The sequence below is a fragment of the Coenobita brevimanus genome, chromosome 18, assembly GCF_032717465.1.
Source record: "Coenobita brevimanus isolate Jiangsu-jjx chromosome 18, ASM3271746v2, whole genome shotgun sequence".
Classification (NCBI taxonomy): Eukaryota; Metazoa; Arthropoda; class Malacostraca; order Decapoda; family Coenobitidae; genus Coenobita; species Coenobita brevimanus.
The window spans coordinates 15,300,553-15,320,552 of record NC_136971.1 but is presented as its reverse complement, the minus strand read 5'-3'; positions in this window follow the sequence as shown (position 1 = coordinate 15,320,552).

Genomic DNA, 20,000 nt, shown 5'->3' with positions numbered 1-20,000 from the left:
TTCTGACGAGTGGAAACATGGAGTCATTTTTTTTGCACGATTTCCTTGCATTGTTTATTTTTCTTTTCTTTCGTTTTTTTCTTTTTTTACTTGTTCTGCATCTCTTCTACGGTACATATGCAGGACAAAGTAGAGATCAGTTTTGCAGAATTTTACATGCATTGTCTTTACTTTCATTTTCGCTTTTTTTTTGTTTTTTTTTTTTAGTTACTCCTGTGTATATTTAAAACATTGTGAAAACGTGTTATGCCCATTTTTGTGAGCATTGTTTCCTTTTCTTTCTTTCTTTTTTTTTCACTGCTTTAGGTACCATTGTGTCCATTCAGGATAGTATGGAGACCGCGTAGTGACCCCTGTTGTTTTCATTTTTTTGTTTTGCTTGCGTAGTTACTTTTTCGTATATTAATGGTAAAACGCACGCTTGTTCTGTATTGTTTCTGTTTATTTATTTTTTTTTATTTTTACAGCTTCTTTCTTGAATCGTTATAGAGCACAATCGTGTTGTCCATTGTTTTTAACCTTTTACTTCTCTTAACTTGCAAGGACGCAGTGAAAAGATGCATTTCAGCACTTCATACGGGACAGAGTAGAAGGGTGTTATGTACTATGTTGTATATTTTGTCTTTTTTGTCTGTCTGTCTCTCTATATCTCTGTCTGTCTGTCTGTCTGTCTCTGTCTGTCTCTATGTCTCTGTGTCTCTCTCTGTGTCTCTCATTTTTCCCCACTGGTGTTGGTTCGTGGCAGACAGGAGGGAGAACCAGACGAGTGTTAGTCCAGATGAATGGTTGTATCTAAGCCCCCCATTGTTGCCTCCTCGTCCCCACACCGTCACCTGGCATAATGGTTGGATGATGGAGGCTTAAGTCTTCCCCGCCTCCACCCTTTGTTCCAGCCTCGTCATTCACGCTGGAGGTACATTGTGAGACCTCCGTTGTACCTCACCCTTCGTATCCTGCGGTGGTGGCGGTGGCTGGGTTGGTGAAATGGTGCACTGGTAGTTGTGGTGCTGGGTGGTAGGTGTGGTGGAGATTCGTGGTAGTTGTGGTAGAGATTATTGGTAGTTTTGGTGGAGATGCGTGGTACGTATGGTTGGTGAAACGATGCTGGATGCTAGTTATGGTGGAGATAGTTGATAGTTGTGGTGGAGATTGGTGGTATTCTTGGAGATGAGTGGTAGGTATGGTTGGTGAAGTTACGCTGGGTTGTAGTTGTGGTGGAGATAGGTGGTAGTTGTAGTGCATCATCATCATCATTGTCATCCACGCCTCTTTTCCCACCTAAGGATGGGGTGAGAAAGAATCCAGAGGGGAAGAAAAAAATTATAGAATGAGAAAATAACTAAAGTCTCCCCGGCTAAATGAACCACGCTCCCTTTCACTCACCATTCATGTCCTCGGAATTCTGACTTCTCCTGACAGGCACAAGCATCCACACTTACGCGCTTCAGTCATTTGCGTGTATCAGCTGCATTATTATTATCTGCACCTGGGTTCACGTTCAAATGAGTCTGTGACGATAACAACAACAACGGCAGCAACAACCCAGTCTCTGAAAGCACTTGATTGCATTCGCGCATACCCATCGTTAAGTATATTTCACGGGTGTCGTGCTTGAAGGCTGAAATCCTTGCATAGTATAATGATAGACTTGATAGATAGACTGATAGATAGAGGTAGATCTGTACATACACTCTTATAATTACACAGGCACTGTATCATAAATCACTTTGCAAAACGACACATCATGTATCTCGCTCCATGTGTCAAATAAGTCTTAGGATAAATCACGCCAGTATTGGTTGAAGAGACTCGTATCGTTTGAATGATCTGGTTTTTATTTAGACGATTGATGCAGAAGTCAGGGTCAGACGTCAGAGCTAATTAGGTACTCAGGTAATTTCAGCTGAAAGCTTTTGAAACGCCGTAAAGTGAAGGAGATGGTGATTGTTTGTTGTTGGTAGGTTTTGTAATTATCAGGGTTATACAGTCTCTCTCTCTCTCTCTCTCTCTCTCTCTCTCTCTCTCTCTCTCTCTCTCTCCCAAAAACAATTCAGTCACAAGTAATGGCCTTTGAAGAAGCTATTCCTGCAATTACACATTCATTTCCAAGAAGTGACAAGAACACTGATTGATGCTGTAAATACTTGAACGCAGGTGAGTGTAGAGGTGTTGCAAAGGATAAGCTAACTGATGGACTGTGGTCAGGGGAATTATGGCGAGTGATGGATGGACTGAGGTGCTGAGAAACGGTCGGCTAGATTAGATTGGGATGGAGAGATTTGTAGGGTAATGAGTTGGGACGCTGGCACAGGGGAGACGGGGGGAATAATACACTGAAGTGGGCTGGGAAGGGGCTTACGAGGCCTGAGATGGATAGGGAAAATGCTGTATTGAGGGCTGTAGGATTGGATATGCTGTAGAGATTAGTAGAATTAGTAACTGGAGGAGGAAGAGGAGGAGGAGGAGGGGAGAGAGAGAAGCTGTAGGATAGAAAGGAAGAACAGATTGGGAAAGGTGTTGGTGAAGTGGTTAGAGAGGTGATCTGCTGTTTGGAAGGACGCAAGTTGAACCCAGGTAAAGGTAGGGAACAGCTGGAAAAATGTTAATATCGTTGAAGCGGACTTTAATTGTTTTTCACGGGGCCCATCGAAGTGGCATAAAAACTTTCTCCTTAATTCATTCACACTAGTCCTGAATGAGACAGCCCAAACATGTATGAGTATGGACGGTGGTTATTGGCGCCGAAGTGGTGACACGTGAAGGTGTGTGGCACAGAATTTGGCTGCTAGTGCTCAGGAAACGGACTACAAAATCTGTGTCCGAAGTCTGGCACATAAAAATAATAAGCAGCCTCATTCGTCGACCACATGACCTGTGTTGCGCCATAAATTGTAACTGGGGTAAAGAAATGTGTGTGTGTGTGTGTGTGTGTGTGTGTGTGTGTGTGTGTGTGGTGTGTGTGTGTGTGTGTGTGTGTGTGTGTGTGTGTGTGTGTGTGTGTGTTTAAAAACGGGTATATGTATGGGGGAGGAGTAATAGAGGAAGGAAAACAGCAACTTTACCCAGGCCGATGTGACAGAGAAAGAGAGACACGGTAAGAGGGTGTAGATGGGACAATATATAAATGGCATCAGTTACACGAGACGGTACAAGCAAAATGAAGAGCTGTAGTTTGGGAAATGAATGGTCTATCTATCTATCTATCTACTGCCAGACGCCTCAATCCTGTTCGGGTTGGCCACAAACAAATCGCCTCCACGTCGCCCTGTCCCCCGCCATTTCACTGCCCTGCTCCCAACTCCCCCTCCCCCTCTCATATACCTCTCCACCTCATCTCTCCATCACATCCTTGGCCTCCCCCTCCCTCTCCCCCCCTCCACCTCACTCACATATACTCTCTTCGTCAGTCTTTCACCCTCCATCCTCTCCACATGGCATCCACTCCACCCTCCATCCTCTCCACATGGTGATGATGGATATATTAATTTACTGAGAAATAGGTAATTGGGAGAAAAACAGACTGTGTTTGTGTGGGGTGGGGCAGTATGGAGATGAATAGAAACTGAGGGAGGATGAGGGAAAAATAGGGGAAAAAAAAAACTGCAGATTAGCCAGTGAGGTGCGGGGGAATGGGGAGGGGACGGGGGAAGTTTGAGGGAGAGAGGGGGACGGGACGGGGGAATTTTGGGGGAGGGAGGGGGAGGGGAGAACATTGTGGGGATGCCATCAATAACAGGAGACACTGCAGCCCCTCCGCGTCCCGTCATCCATCACAGTCCGGTACTCCGCGTAGGATAAACACGCCGGCGATATATCAGGATCTCGGGCCCATTGCAGGTAACATGATGGCGTTGGGAGGTGGGGTGATTGGGGTTGTTAACAAGGGGTGCTGCTGCCCGTTAGCCACTGTTTGTAATTTATTCCATCTGCAACCGGATGATTGCTGTTGTTGTTCAGGCCCCAGGTTTAGATGAAACTTGAACCCAGTGGAGTGCAGGCTGGTGTTGCCCTTTTCATGCAGCCCATCATTCTTTGCTTGGGGAACAGAGAAGTAGTAGTAGCTGTATCCTGGAACAGAGAAGTAGTAGTAGCTGTATCCTGGAACAGAGAAGTAGTAGTAGCTGTATCCTGGAACAGAGAAGTAGTAGTAGCTGTATCCTGGAACAGAGAAGTAGTAGTAGCTGTATCCTCAGTTTCATCTGAATATGGACCCAGTAGACTGCATACTGAAGTTACTCCCTCCTGCAGTCCAACATCGCCCTTTCAGTGTATAAGGAGGGAGTTGAGGGGCTTTTGCATAACCAGACAGCGGTATCGCCCAGTTATGTCAGTGGTACCACACGAAGGCGCCCTTCTCCCCCACCGGCGGACTCAGGAGTTGTAGGACGTTTGTATAACCGGACAGTTAACTTTCATCTTCGCAATAAACTTAATTTCATGTCGGTATAATGTGTACCATGCGCGCGCGCGTGCGTGCGCCTCCCCCTCCACGTTTATAATGCTCAACACGACATTGATCAGGTTCGTATTTTCTCTCCGTGTTGGGTGATGCAGAGTTAAAAGGAGCTTGATTAATAACATTAAAGCTTGCATTATATATATAAAATTTCCCATCATCAAATTCCGGTAAAATTATTAGTGGCCTAATTGGCTAAAATTGAGCTGGGATGTCCTTGAATAATAATTTAAGTGATCCATATTTTGAAAAACAGGGAACTCCATACATATTTTTACATTCAAACACGATATGGCTGAGCTTTAGTCGTTTCATTCAGCTATTATTGAAGCTACAGTCTTACCAGGGAATCGTGTATCAGCGGTACATAAATTACCTACACCTTAGACTTTGTAGGCTCGAGTGAAGCTTACAAGTGGTGGCTCTGTGCACCGTGAGTGGAGCAGTGTGGCGCCCACCCAGAAACCAAACCTCCTTATATGTCTCTGAAGTGGGAAGGACCCTGGTTAGACCCTGATGAAGGGCTGTCTACCACCAATGGTCGCCGGATCCCTACACGGTGTATGTACTGTACTGTACTTGTAGGACGGCCCCTACCTGTGGTCAGTGGGTCTGCTCGTCCAGACAAACCAAAGCTGAGCAACAACGACAATATGTAAACGTTAATATATATGAATACTAATTTAATGAAGGAAATGAAGGACACAAATTCCTGTACGTCCATTTGTCAGCGAACCACCCATAACCAATTGTGGCATCAGAGAGAAGCTAAAACACAGATAGTCTTTAATGAGACAACCCTAGCATGCATTCAGTATGGACGGTGGGTATTAGCGCGGGTATAGAAGAATGAGGATGGCAGTGATGATGGTAATGGACGGTACAGCAAGTTGTAGAAGACAGAGGGGAACCGAGTAAATATAAATAGACAAATAAACAGAGGAACAGAAAGACTCAGGCAGACACATAAGTATATAGACAGTGTTACGGAACAGAGAAAACTGTCCCGCAAAGTTCCAGGTTCAAAACAAAAGAGTTAGGTAAAATTACAAGTTAAAGTTTAATGCTCAAATTAACAACTAAACATTCAAGACTCATAAGGATAATGTAATGGCAAAAAACAGGTTAAATATATGGTTAACTGCAATAGCCTCTATTAACACGAAATTACCAAAAGTAAATTTATCTAAGTCAGCCCTGATAAAATGAGAAAACCGGATAATGCTCAGTTAATGCAAGATATATTATTACAGATACAAAATAATATTACTACTGGCTGACAGTAAAAACTCTACATTAATCACAAAAACCTCACCAGGCCTACGAATTAACACCTTATGCTATACAGTACAAGAAAAAATGTAATAACACTTATACTCAAATTACACAGCAGCTAGATGGTTGGAGACTTCCTGAGCACTCACAAAAATAATAACAACTGTACAGGGGAGGACAGAGATGTGAACAAAATGAGGAGTAGATCTAAGTGGCAATTAATGCAGAGACTGAGCTCATTATATAGGGGCCGGCAGAGCTTGATACAACTTGTAAGAAGGACGCGCAAATGAAGCCATAGGGGACAAAGAGTTGACACTCCTGCTCTGAACAACAGAAAGAACGACTTACTCTACTATAAGGGAGGAGGGGGGGAGTGAGGTAGAACACGCACTATGGAAGCCACGAGGCGAATCGTGATCAAACATGCAGCATACTGTACGTTAGAATTATACAAAGGATGATGAAATCATAGGCTATGTAACACCTCCCCACAAAGAAAAAGAAATTTACAAAGGAAATTTCTTATTACTCTAAAACAATCTGTCTAAAGTCTAGATCAGCAATCTGCAATAACATTTTCTTTCCCCTTGACATGTTGTATGTCTAATGAATACTCCTGAAGAAGTAGACTCCATCTTGTCAATCTCTGATTTTTATCTTTAAACTTACTAAGGAATTTCAGTGGGTTATGATCGGTATAAATGACTATGGGGTCAAAACCAGAACACAAATAAAATGAAAAATGCTGTAAACCCAAAATCAAGGCCAAAAGCTCTTTCTCAATAGTGGAGTAGTTCTTTTGAGGTGGAGTGAACTTCTTACTGTAATAAGATACAGGGTGTTCAATACCCTGATCATCCTCTTGCAGCAAAACAGCCCCAGCTCCTGTATCACTTGCGTCAACAGCCATCTTAAAAGGCTTAGCAAAATTTGGAGTAGCGAGCACTGGCTGACTTAATAGGATAGCTTTAAGTTTGCTGAAAGAGGATTCACAGTCATCGGTCCAGACAAATTTAACTCCCTTTTTCAGTAGGTCTGTAAGTGGTGATACAAGAATTGAAAAGTTAAGAACAAATCTCCTGTAATAACCTACCATTCCCAAAAATCTTTGTAGCTCTTTCCTACTTTTAGGTCTGGGAAGATCACTTATAACCTGAACCTTAGCTCCTGGTGGTGCAACATGTCCATCACCAATTACGTACCCAAGGTACTGAAATTTAGCTTGACCAAACTCACACTTTGATAAATTAGCTACAAGATTAGCCTGAACCAAACGCTCAAGAAATTTACTGACATGGCATAGGTGATCTTTCCAGTTGTCACTGAAGATTAATACATCATCAATATAAACAACACACCCTGCCAAACCCTCTGTTACAACATTCATGAGCTTCTGAAAAGTGGCTGGTGCATTCTTCATACCATATGACATTACAGAACATGCAAAAGTCTTTCCTAGTGTTACAAAACATGAGATCTCCCTAGCACGTTCAGTCATAGGTACTTGCCAGTATCCCTTTAACAAATCAAACTTACTTATGTACCTAGCCTTTCCGATCTTGTCTATGCAGTCTTCCACGCGAGGGAGAGGGTAAGTGTCTGTTTTGGTTATCTGATTAACACGTCTGTAGTCGATGCAAAGCCGCTGTGACCCACCTGGCTTAGGGACTAGAGTGACAGGAGAACTCCACTCTCTCTGACAGGGCTCAATCATCTTGTGGTCCAACAGGTAGCCAAGCTCCTTCTGGATGAGAGGAACTTTCACTGGGTTCACACGGTAAGGAGGCAGTTTAATTGGCTTTGCGTCTCCAACATCGACATCATGCATCAACACAGTGGTTCTTCCGGGAGTGGCACGGAACACTTGCGGGTACTCCTGCAGTAATGCCGAAAACTCCTGCCTTTCCTCGGGAGCTAGATGAGAAAGCTTAGTCTGGAGATCATTCATGATATCAGGATTCTTCCCCAAACTGTCACTCAGGCTCATGCTGCATGGGAGAACTTCACTTGCAGACTCGGGTGGAACAGCTACAGTGCAGACTTGGTTATTTTCGTCCCGCCTGTGATATAACTTTAGCATGTTGATGTGACAAAGTTGCTTGTTCTTTCTACGATCTGGTGTGGCGATGACATAGTTGACATCACTGAGTTTCTTCTCCACGAAATAAGGACCACTAAACTTGGCTTGAAGAGGTTGCCCATGCACCGGTAGCAGAATCAAAACCTGATCTCCTGGCTGAAAGTGGCGTAACCTGGACTTCTTATCATACCAAGTCTTCATCTTCTCCTGAGCAGCTCCTAAATTCTCTCTCGCCAGCTGTAAAGCAGTGGACAGCCGTTCTTTGAACTTCATCACATACTCCAGCAGGTTGACGTCATCTTCCTCCGACAGCCAGCATTCCTTGAGTAGCTTAAGGGGTCCTCTTACTTCATGGCCAAACAGTAGTTCAAAGGGTGAGAAGCCCAGTGATTCATTTGGAGATTCTCTTGCGGCAAATACTACGAATGGAAGACCTTTATCCCAGTCTTTCTGATGTTCCAAACAGTATTTCTTGAGCATCGATTTGAGTGTTTGATGATATATCTCCAACGCTCCTTGGGTCTGGGGATGGTAAGCTGAAGACGTGATCTGGGTGATGCCCAACTCTTTCAGAGACTGCTTGAACACATTTGACATGAAATTACTTCCCCGGTCTGACTGTACCTCCTTGGGCAGACCAAACTTTGTGAAGAACCCTAGCATTTCCTTAACCACGTTCTTTGCTGAGATATTTCTAAGTGGAATGGCTTCAGGATAACGAGTAGCCATATCAATCAGGGTCAACACATAAGAAAATCCTGAAGAAGTCTTAGGAAGAGGGCCCACAATATCCACCAACACACGGGTGAATGGCGCCTCAAAAGGAGGAATGGGAACTAGAGGTGCAACCTTTTCGGTCTGATTACACTTCCCCACAACTTGACAGGTGTGACAAGACTAACAATACCAAGAAACATCTCTGAAGATACCTAGCCAGTAGAAGTGTTTCAAAATGCGTGCCACAGTCTTCCTCACTCCAAGGTGTCCTGCCAAACTGGAATCATGAGCCACTCTAATGATATCTTGCCTACAAACACGAGGGATGACAACTTGATGTACAACCTCCCATTCACAGTCGGCTGATGCGGTTGGGGGTCTCCACTTCCTCATAAGTACTCCTGACTTTATATAATAACAAGTAGAAGCACCGGCTGACTCTTCCTCACTGCAAGCAGAGTTAGCTAGACCTTTCAACTCAGGGTCAGCAACCTGCAACTCAACCAACTCTTGACGAGACAAATTATCAAGACTACGGGGTACTGCCTCATCTGTTGAGTGGTCCAAATTAGCAAGAAAAGTGTCAGCTAGGATAACATCATTATCATTATCCTCTAAGTCACCAGTAACTTTAGACTTAGCCCTAGTGACAGCACATGCAGAGACACACACACCACAAAGCCAGTCAGGAGACAGGACGTGTGTGCTGGGCAATCCCCAGGTCCTGTCCTCCCCACTTACTGTTTTTTATCAGCCCATACACCACTGACCGAGCTAATGTATGGCCCGGCCTGCACTATATGTGCAGGGAATCTTTCAACGAACGAACGAACGAACATGCAGAGAACACATCAGAGACATCACAATCCTGGGTCACAATCACTGGCTCACTAGACAACTGAGGAGCTGGACACACTTGACTTCCACCAATATCATTTCCAAGTAAGAAAGTTACACCTGACATTGGGAGTGTCTCAACCAACCCAACCATAACGGAACCATTAACAAAACCAGACTCTAAATTCACTCTGCACAGAGGGACAGAGAAGTAATTATTCCCTACACCTTGTAAGATTACAGTTTCATCAGAGGAATTAACATTAGAGCCTAGAACACTGGTCAGCATAAGGGATTGGCAAGCACCTGTATCACGATATATTTTAACTGATTTCCTGTCATTACTGTCCAGAGGACTGACAAAACCATCAGACAGGAAATTAGCACATGAACTCTTGAGAGTGTCACCCACGTTACTGCTCAAAAGAGGAGCTTCATCATGAGAATTTAATTTACCCCTCAAAGCAGGTTCAGTTAACTCAGTTAAAGAATTCTGGGAACTCTCAAGGGTGGACACTAGACCAATTGACTGAATATTTAAAGACTCCTTTTTGTTCACATCACGCTGTCTCCTGAAACATTTCTCCATAGTATGACCAAGCTTACTACAATAAATCCCGGCTGGGGCAGGGAACAGTTTAAGGATTTGAATTTCATTAAAATCAGGCTTTACTGATCTACCAGAAGACCCGCCGACATGTCGTAAAAATACCCCCGCTAATACCAATACATCAGTCCTGTATGAGACAGTCCTGGCATGTATTCAATATGGACGGTGGGTGTTAGCGCCGAAGTGGTGACATGTAGAGGTGTATGGTATGTAGGAGGACTGCTGGGCCTTGATAGCAGGCTGTGAAGCCTATGCCCAGAGGCGGACACATAAAAAAAAAAAAAAAAAAAAAAAGTACATTTACTTTTCTGATATCTAGAGGTGAAGCTGGTATTTACATCCTGAGAAACATCATCTTTATTCTCTTTCCTGTTACCTGTACTCTGAGTAGAGGCAACGTAGTTACTCTCAGCTTTCCTTTTTTCATTAGAATATCTCTTGTGAGTGAGAACATATTCATCAGCTAAAACTGCAGCATCAGACAAATTATCTATTCTTTTCTCATCAAGATATAGGCTTACATCTTTATTAATACACCTTTTGAAGTCCTCCAGCAAAATCATCTGCTTAAATTTATCAAAATCAGAATTTACATTCTTAGAATTTAACCACTGCTCTAACAGATCTTTGATTTTTGCATACTCAACATGGGATTGCTTATCTTGCTTATAAGTTGTCCTAAATTTTACTCTATAGGCTTCAGGAACAAGCTCATAGGCCTTAAGAATCAAGCTCTTAACTACATCATAATTATCAGATTGATCCTGAGGCAAAGATGCATAAGTTACTTGAGCTTTACCGGTGAGAACAGTTTGAAGGAGTACTGGCCAATACCTTTTGGGCCAATTAAAACCTGTAGCTACCCTTTCAAACAACTGAAAATGTTAAATCAGATTCATTAAAAGGAGGGACAAGTTTAACATTTTTAGCCACATCAAAATCATCAGAGCTAGATGATCCAGTTCCACATTGTTTCATGCGATACTCATGGTCTGCCTGAATCCTAGCAAGTTCAACTTGTTCGTGAAACTCAGCCTCCTTAGCACGAGCCTCCTGCAGGGCTAGCTGTAACTTAGCTAATTCAATCTGCGTTTGCTCATCTGGAGGAGTTAAATTAAACAAGCTTTCATTAATCATGTCAACAATGTGATCTTTAGAATGATGAGAGCGAACAGCAATTCCCAATTGTTGAGCAACAAGCTTAAGTTCATTCTTTGTTCTGTTTTCTACATCACACACTGTTTGCACATTTGACAAAAAATCTTTGGCTTCATCAAGAGTAGTAATAGTAGACATCATGAATAAATCACAGTCACAAAATATCAAGCAATATCCTTATGATAATATCCTGAATATCCTGATAAGAGGTCGCCAAATTTATGTTACGGAACAGAGAAAACTGTCCCGCAAAGTTCCAGGTTCAAAACAAAAGAGTTAGGTAAAATTACAAGTTAAAGTTTAATGCTCAAACTAACAACTAAACATTCAAGACTCATAAGGATAATGTAATGGCAAAAAACAGGTTAAATATATGGTTAACTGCAATAGCCTCTATTAACACGAAAAAACCAAAAGTAAATTTATCTAAGTCAGCCCTGATAAAATGAGAAAACCGGATAATGCTCAGTTAATGCAAGATATATTATTACAGATACAGAATATTATTACTGCTGGCTGATAGTAAAAACTGTACATTAATCACAAAAACCTCACCAGGCCTACGAATTAACACCTTATGCTATAAAGTACAAGAAAAAATGTAATAACACTTATACTCAAATTACACAGCAGCTAGATGGTTGGAGACTTCCTGAGCACTCACAAAAATAATAACAACTGTACAGGGGAGGACAGAGATGTGAACAAAATGAGGAGTAGATCTAAGTGGCAATTAATGCAGAGACTGAGCTCATTATATAGGGGCCGGCAGAGCTTGATACAACTTGTAAGAAGGACGCGCAAATGAAGCCATAGGGGACAAAGAGCTGACACTCCTGCTCTGAACAACAGAAAGAACGACTTACTCTACTATAAGGGAGGAGGGGGGGAGTGAGGTAGAACACGCACTATGGAAGCCACGAGGCGAATCGTGATCAAACATGCTGCATACTGTACGTTAGAATTATACAAAGGATGATGAAATCATAGGCTATGTAACAACAGATAAATAAATTAAATAGATATATAGATAGTAGATAGATAATTAGATTGATAAATAGGTAGATATATAAATAGACATATACATTTAGGTAAAACGGAAGGACGGCGGTAGTGGGAATCAAGAGACACATAGATAACAATCGTGGGTGTATGATGATGATAATAAATGATAAACCAAGACGTAGGAGATTCTGGAGACCGATGAGATAGATAGATAGATAGATAGATAAGAAAGGAAGGAAGGGCGTCAATGAGAAAGAAGTAACACAGGGATAATAGACGCGGGAACAAGAGGACAAAAACTGGGGACGATGATGATAATGGACGATAAAGCAAGATGTGAGACGAACGGAGGGGCGAGGAGAGAGACAGGTAAACAGACATAGATAGATAAACAGACAGACAGATAGACAAATAGATACACTGAGTGAAAAGAAAGAAGGACGAGGAGAGATAACGGAGGGCAATGCATTACCCAGGAGACGAAGGGAAATGGAGGAGGTAGATGGATAGAGAAATAGATAAACAATCATATCGACAGGTAGATAGATAACTGAATAGATAGATAGATAGATAAACAGACCAACGGAGAGACGGACAGACTGACTGACAAGAAGGAAAGAACGATGACGATAAAGGACAGTACGAGGGGCCCGAAGAGACGAAGGGGACCAGAGGAGCGTAACCCGGGTGATTGAAGGAGCCTTTAGTAACGAGTGTGGCCAACCATCAGGAGCGGCATTACTCTCGTTACGACCTCGCCACACAGCTTCCGATCACCGCTACGACGTGTCCTCCACCATCCCGTGCCAGGGCCGTATGAAGCGAGGGGATGGAGAGGGGGGAAGGGGGAAGGGCGAAGGGGGAAGGGGAAAGGCGAATGGGGTAGGGGGGTCTGTGGTCGCATTTGCTTTTCTTGTTGCTTCTAGGCTGTGGTGTCTGTTTTCTTCCTTTCTCATCCTCTCGTTTAGGGTAAGTTTTTTCCCTCACTCTCTGGATCTTTCTATCAGTCTTCATGTCTGCTTGTTAGTCTGTCTGTCTATGTATGTATGTATATATCTCTGTCTGTCTGTCCGTCTGTCTGTCTGTCTGTATCATTCTACTGTCTCTCTCTCTCTCTCTCTCTCTCTCTCTCTCTCTCTCTCTCTCTCTCTCTCTCTCTCTCTCATCGCATTCTTAGCTATGGGGTGATCCAAGGGCATTTATGTGTGTCATTTTTTACCTATGTTTCTTCCTTCAGCTGGTGTATGGTATGTCCCTACTCCCACCACATCGAAGGGCTATCAAATGTACCTTCACTGAGCTTGGATGTTCTTGTCTTTTTCCCATGTCTTCCTTCAGGGCTTTTTATGATTAGTTCTGTCTATGTTTTGGACGCTAACCCCAAATAATTGTTTTCACGATTATTTTCAACTCACCTCTGAAGCAACTTTCATGAATCCCTCCACTATGATGATAATTTTGTTGTAGTGTGTGTGTGTGTGTGTGTGTGTGTGTGTGTGTGTTTACAGTCATACATAAGGAGCTCTGTGACTTACGGGGATAGGCATGATCTCTATTAACTTCACCACTATCGCGACCGGTTTTCTAATTCAGTTCGGCTGTCACCAGTCCTTTTTCTTTTTTTTTTTTTGGGGGGGGGGCGGGCTTAGGAAAATATCTTAGACTGAATGGTTTAACCCTTTAATCGTAATGATGTCAGTTTATATTTTATTCTGGGAAATTGCAGTTCACTACATTCAGCCTACGAGAACCCACTTTAACCACAGGGGGTGCAGTACAAGTAGTAATACATTCAGCTTCACACGTACTTTGTTTCCCATTTTTGGTTGACTGAAGGCGGTTTTAGTCAGAAATCGCAGACTGAACAGATTTATCGTACCGTTTTTCCTTTCAGCGCTATGTCCACCAAGCCCTACTATCTTTTGAGCTCTCTGGCTTAAATGCTTTTGTATCCTGTGTCCCTTTATCCTCCCCTTATCTCCCTAAAGGCTACGAGCAGCATATGGCCCCTCAGATGGGCAGTAAAATGCATCGTCTACGAGCGTACCGTGGGAGTGACGTATGGTTTGTTCCTCCCTCTGCTTCCTCTAACAACACGCACAGAGTACCACTAACTCTAATCTTTCCCTATAACAAACACCCACAAAGCACTGGTAACTCTGATCTCTCCCTCTAATACACACAAACCGCAACTATGATCTCTCCCTCTAACAACACCCACAAACGACCACTATACTCTCTCTCTCTGACAACACCCACAGACCACCACTAACAGATACCACAAACAACCACTAACTCTGCATTCTCCCGCTAACAACACCCACAGACCACCACTAACCCTACTCTCTCCCCCTCTAGCAAACAGCCACAAACTACAGCCAACTCTAAATCTATTCTCTACTCTCCGGGCCCTTAGCCAGGATTCCAGACGCGGCTAAAGTATCGTAGATGTGCAATAAGTGTTCCAGACGTCGAATTTACAACATGGGAGCCGCCGTACCATCCTCTTGCATTTATTACCGTCACCCTTCGCTACAATAACTAGCAGGGGAGGAGGGGGGGGGGTTTAGCAGGGAGAAGGAGGGCTCTTGCAGGTGGGGTGCGTGGGGGAAGGGCTTCGGTAAATGTCTTTGGGGGAAGCAGGAGGAGGGGAGGTGTTCTCGGAGCCAGCAACAACAACAAACAACTTTATCATTACGGCATCTCAGTATCGTCGCTGTAGACGCCTAAACTAGGAGGGATGTTGATGATGATGATGGTTATGGTGATGGTGGTGATGATTTTGTCCAGTGTACAAAAATAACACTTACGAGCAATGATGATGGCGATGGTAGTGGTGATGATGGTGGTAGTTCTCTCCAGCGTTAAATAAATACATAAACACGTATGAAGGATGATGATGATGATGATGATGGTGGTGGTGGTGGTGGTGGTGTTGGTGGTGGTGGTGATGATGATGTTTTGGTCATTGTTCCCTCAAAAAAAAAAAGAAAAAAAAAAGAAACTGTGAAGGATGATGATGATGATGATGATGATGATGATGATGATGACGATGGTGATGGTGGTTGTGGTAGCTCTTTGCAGCGTTAAAAAAAAAAAAAAAGGAATACGATAAATGATGATGATGATGGTGATGATGGTGATGGTGGTAGTTATTCCCAGTGGCAAAAAAACAGGTACATCTTTATCTGGCGTATCGTCGTTATCGTAAAGAAAGGAAAGTACTCTGATGAAAGCCAGTGTCGTTAGCAATGTGAATCTCCCTTTTATTATTGCTTTGAGTGTCTGTAAGTCTCTGTCTGTTATTATGTCAGTCTATTGGTCAATCTACTGTATCTGTTTATCTATCTATCTGTCTGTCTGTCTGTCTATCTGTTTATTTATTTTTTCCTGCTTGTTTGTCGTCGTGTTTGTCAAGTTTTATTTTTGTCTCTCTGTCTGCTGTCTATATCTTTTTATCTTCTGATCTGTTTGTTGCCCCCACGTCTCTCTCTCTCTCTCCCCCCCCCCTTCATTAGTTCCACATCTGTCTTCTCCTCCTCTCCATCTTTTCCCTCCACTAACTCCTCTTCTTTGTCTTCCTCTTAATGTCTCCCCTCCCACTTCCCTTCCAACTCTTCTTCTGCATCTCCTCTCCTTTATTTCCCCATCATCTTCCTTCTCCTCGTCCTCTTCCCCACCTTTCCTTCATCAGTTCCTCCTCCTCTTTCTTCTCCTACACACATTCTTCTCCCTCCACTAACTCCTCCACTTCCCATTCCTCCTACTTCTTCCCTCCCTATTTCTCCACCTCGTCTGCTTGTTTTCTTCATGTCCATTTTGTCCTCTTCCTCATCCTCTTCCCCGCCTTTCCTTCAGTAATTCCTCCTTCTCTTTCTTCTCTCCCACCACCTCTTTTCCCTTCACCAACTCCTCCCCTTGCTCTTCCTCTTACTTCCTCTCTCTCCCATTTCGTACTGCGTAATGTCCTGTGTCCATTTCCCCTCCAAGTCGTTAACGCAAGCTGCCTGGGTGCGTGGGTTTTGCTACTCGTACTCTGCGCATCTTTTGCCAGCTTTCCGATAGTCTTTTATTGGGTTCGTTTTTATTTGGGACGTGAGACCCTTGAACTCATATTCTCGTTCAGAAAGCAGGCTCCCCAGCACCTCTTCCCCTGTGACTTATTTTGTTTCATACACCTTACAGTCCTGTGTTACTGAGATCATTCTAATCATATCTAAATAAATAGGTATGAAAGAGGTATTAGGGAACTGCCTCAACCGTCGAGAATACGAGCCTTGGTGTCAATAAGGTCTGTGCAGAAAGTCTGAATATCTGTATCTTTTTACTGCCAAGAATTGTCTATGAGGCCGATGAAGCTCGCTTATATGTTCAGTGTTCGCGCGCGCGCGCGCACACGCGCGCACACACACACACACACACACACACACACACACACACACACACACACACACACACACACACACACACACACACACACACACACACACACACACACACACACACACACACACACACACATTACAGTATTCACCCGGCACCCTAATATATCACACGCCGACTACTCCCTCTGTGCCACGCAGTCCTCACTCATTTTTCCCTCCAGAACCCCCCCCCTCTCTCTCTCTCTCTCTCTCTCTCTCTCTCTCTCTCTCTCTCTGTCTGTCTATCTGTCTTTGTCTCTCTCAAATGCAGCCACCATCAAATTTCATCTGCCTTGATTAATAGCCGGAGACACTTCAGGTGCAATCCCCCCAGATGACCAAGGGGGTGGGGGGGAAGGGGAGGGAAGAAGGGGGAATGGGTAAGAGGAGGGGAGGAGGGGGAATGGGTAAGGAGAGAGAAAGGGGGGGAATGGATAAGAGGAGGGGAAGGGGAGAAAAAGGGTGCAAGGGGGAAGGGGAGGAAAGGAGGAGGAAAGGGTAATGGGAAAGGGAATTAAAGCGTCTGCGCTCTTCTCTCTCCTTTTTTTAATCTTTCCATTTCATCCGCGTGGATGTAATTGAATTCTGACTATCTCTTTTTATCTCTAATTGTCTCTGAGGCCTCCCACTGGACACAGAAGATTAAACTCACTCTTTTTTATATTTATCTTTTAAAAGTTGAATCAATTGCATGGTGTACTTCTGTGGCCTCCTGTTAATCCTGTGTCAGCGGGGAGTTTCTAGGAGTTAATTAAAAGCCTCTGTCGTAAACTGGAATGAAACTCGTAGCTTAATTTCTTTGCCAGGACGATCATCGCAGTTTTATTTTTCACTGCCCTAGGTGTCTCAGGTGTAGGAGAATCGTCTGATGTTAGCCAGAGTAAATTGCATAATAGGAAATTCCCAGACAAAGAACGAAAGGGTTGACGTGTGTTAGTGGTAAGTTGCATGGTTCACTTTATGATGTGTGTATGTCTGTATATATATATGTATGTATATATATGTGTGTATGTATGTACGGTATGTATATATGTATAGAAGATGCTTTGAGTCTGCTGTCACTTTGCAACCTTCATGCCCCCAAACAAGGGCAATATCCAATCCCCCTCTACTTGCATTGGCACAGCGTACATCATGCTACAGTATTTTTTTTTTTTTTTAGATCAAAGGAGCGAGACATTATGAATAGCAGTAGTAGTACAATGGATGTTTTAAGCATTCACTTATTTTGTATATTCAGAATAATGCAGGGAATGCTGCTGGTCCAGTTTATGCGCAGAACAGAGCTAAAAGAGGCAAGGGGGGGTACAAAGGGAAAGAGGAGGTGGACGAATATGAAAAGATAAACAGGCGAGGAAGCAGCGGCAGGGAATGTCGGAGGATGAGACGAGAGAACTGAAAGAGGAACATGGGGCACTAGTTATAAAGAATCCTAACCAATCGTCACATAACGCTAAACTACCCGTTATCACAGATCGTTTAGTTTTTCGAATTATATCCCATCAAAATTCCCTCAGACTTGACCATAAAAGCGTTTGATAGCTCCATATGCGAAGGTAAACTTATCCACAAGCCATCTCACACACAGCGTAAGGAAAGCTCTATAAATCCATGCCCCCCTGACCTCCCTTGGGCAAGAATGATATGCCATCCTCTCCGTCCAGCCCTCCTTTCAAACGTACATCCCTTTGTGGCTCAGTCAAACGAGGTACAGAAAAATACCTTGACTTCTGACGGGCCACACGAGTAATGAGAACTTTTCAGAGTTGTACCTGGACGTCTGACATAGCGAATCTTGTGTTTTTTTGTATGCTAATTCTTGTGTTTTTTTTCGTTGAATAGCCTGTGAAGTTGAGGCTGGGTCGAGTGAGTGGGAAAGGGGGAAGGGAGGGGGAGAGGGAATGAAATTTGTAGATGGAAAGAGAGAATGATAGACAGGTAAGTAGATAGATAAATACAGGTGTAGGTATATAGAGAGATAAATAGGAAGATGTATATTTATTATTCTCTTTCTACCCATCCATCTATCTATACAAACATACAAAGAGAGAGAGAGAGAGAGAGAGAGAGAGAGAGAGAGAGAGAGAGAGAGAGAGAGAGAGAGAGAGAGAGAGAAGGGATTGCTGATTTGTTCCTTATCTGCCTCTGAGGAACGCGGTACGAAGAGAAAATCATTTTACATCGAGTTAAATGGAACTGGTTGATCAATTTAACTTTGCGGCGCTCTCTCTCTCTCTCTCTCTCTCTCTCTCTCTCTCTCTCTCTCTCTCACTGTCTCTAAATGTTACGCAGTAGGGAAAATATAATTACACAACCAACCCCAGTGACAGATGTGCGATTATATTACACGGAAAAAAATCTGCATTAATTTACTTGTTACTGCGCACCATAACGCCATTGGAAAGAGAGAGAGAGAGAGAGAGAGAGAGAATCTACATAACTGTCAGCGCTCTTGGAAAAAAAAAAGTTTACATACTTTATTTTTTTTCCCCATTTACATACCACGGACAGCATATGACCTAAATAGCCGTGTGTGTGTGTGTGTGTGTGTGTGTGTGTGTGTGTGTGTGTGTGTGTGTGTGTGTGTGTGTGTGTGTAGAAGAATGCTACTTGTGTTCTACCCTCCTTTCTTTGTGTTGTCCTGTTTGATATTCGTATTTTTCCTTTTTTTTGTAAGTAAAATATTAGGGTTAGAATGAAAATTTTGTGGTAGGTGGGGGCGCTCACTATCCACTCACTCGCTGTAGTGCTGCTTTCGGGTGTCTGCCCTTTCCTCTCCTCCATCCTTCTTTCCTTCCATCTTCTTCTGTCTTTCTTTCCTTCATTCTTTCCTCGTCCTTCTGCCTACAGTACAGGTGACTTTACACTCCCCCATCTGTCTTACTTTCCTTCATTCTTTCCTCTTCCTTCTGCCTGTAGGTGACTCTACACTGAGTGACAAGCCAAATGGTTTCCTGTACATCAGGAAACCATTTACTACGCAGAGTGGTAACCATATAACCAAATTTTTGGCGCCTGGTGGGTTAGTGGGTAATTATGGAGCTCCAGTCGGATTGAGCCGGTGAAGGTTTATATTCAAGGGATGGTTGGGGTTTGTTGCTCACGCACTGCCACTCAGGAATGAGTGAGGCTGGTCACTATCATCGTAAATGTCAGGACCAACTTGCCTAGCCCCGGGATCCTACGTTCCTCATGAGGCAATGTAGGACAAAATGATGATGATGATGATGATGATAATGAAAATTAAAACCTAGCGATATATAACAGTTTTAGTTAGATCTCTATATAGAGTGAATTAGTGCATTATCTCTGTCCAGATTGAGGTAATGTGATGTCGGGGGGAGGCGGTGGCTGAATCGGTAGAGAAGGCGGCCTGCAGTCCTGATGGACCCAGGTTCGAATCCCGGCCGGGGCAGGGAACAGTTTAAGGATTTG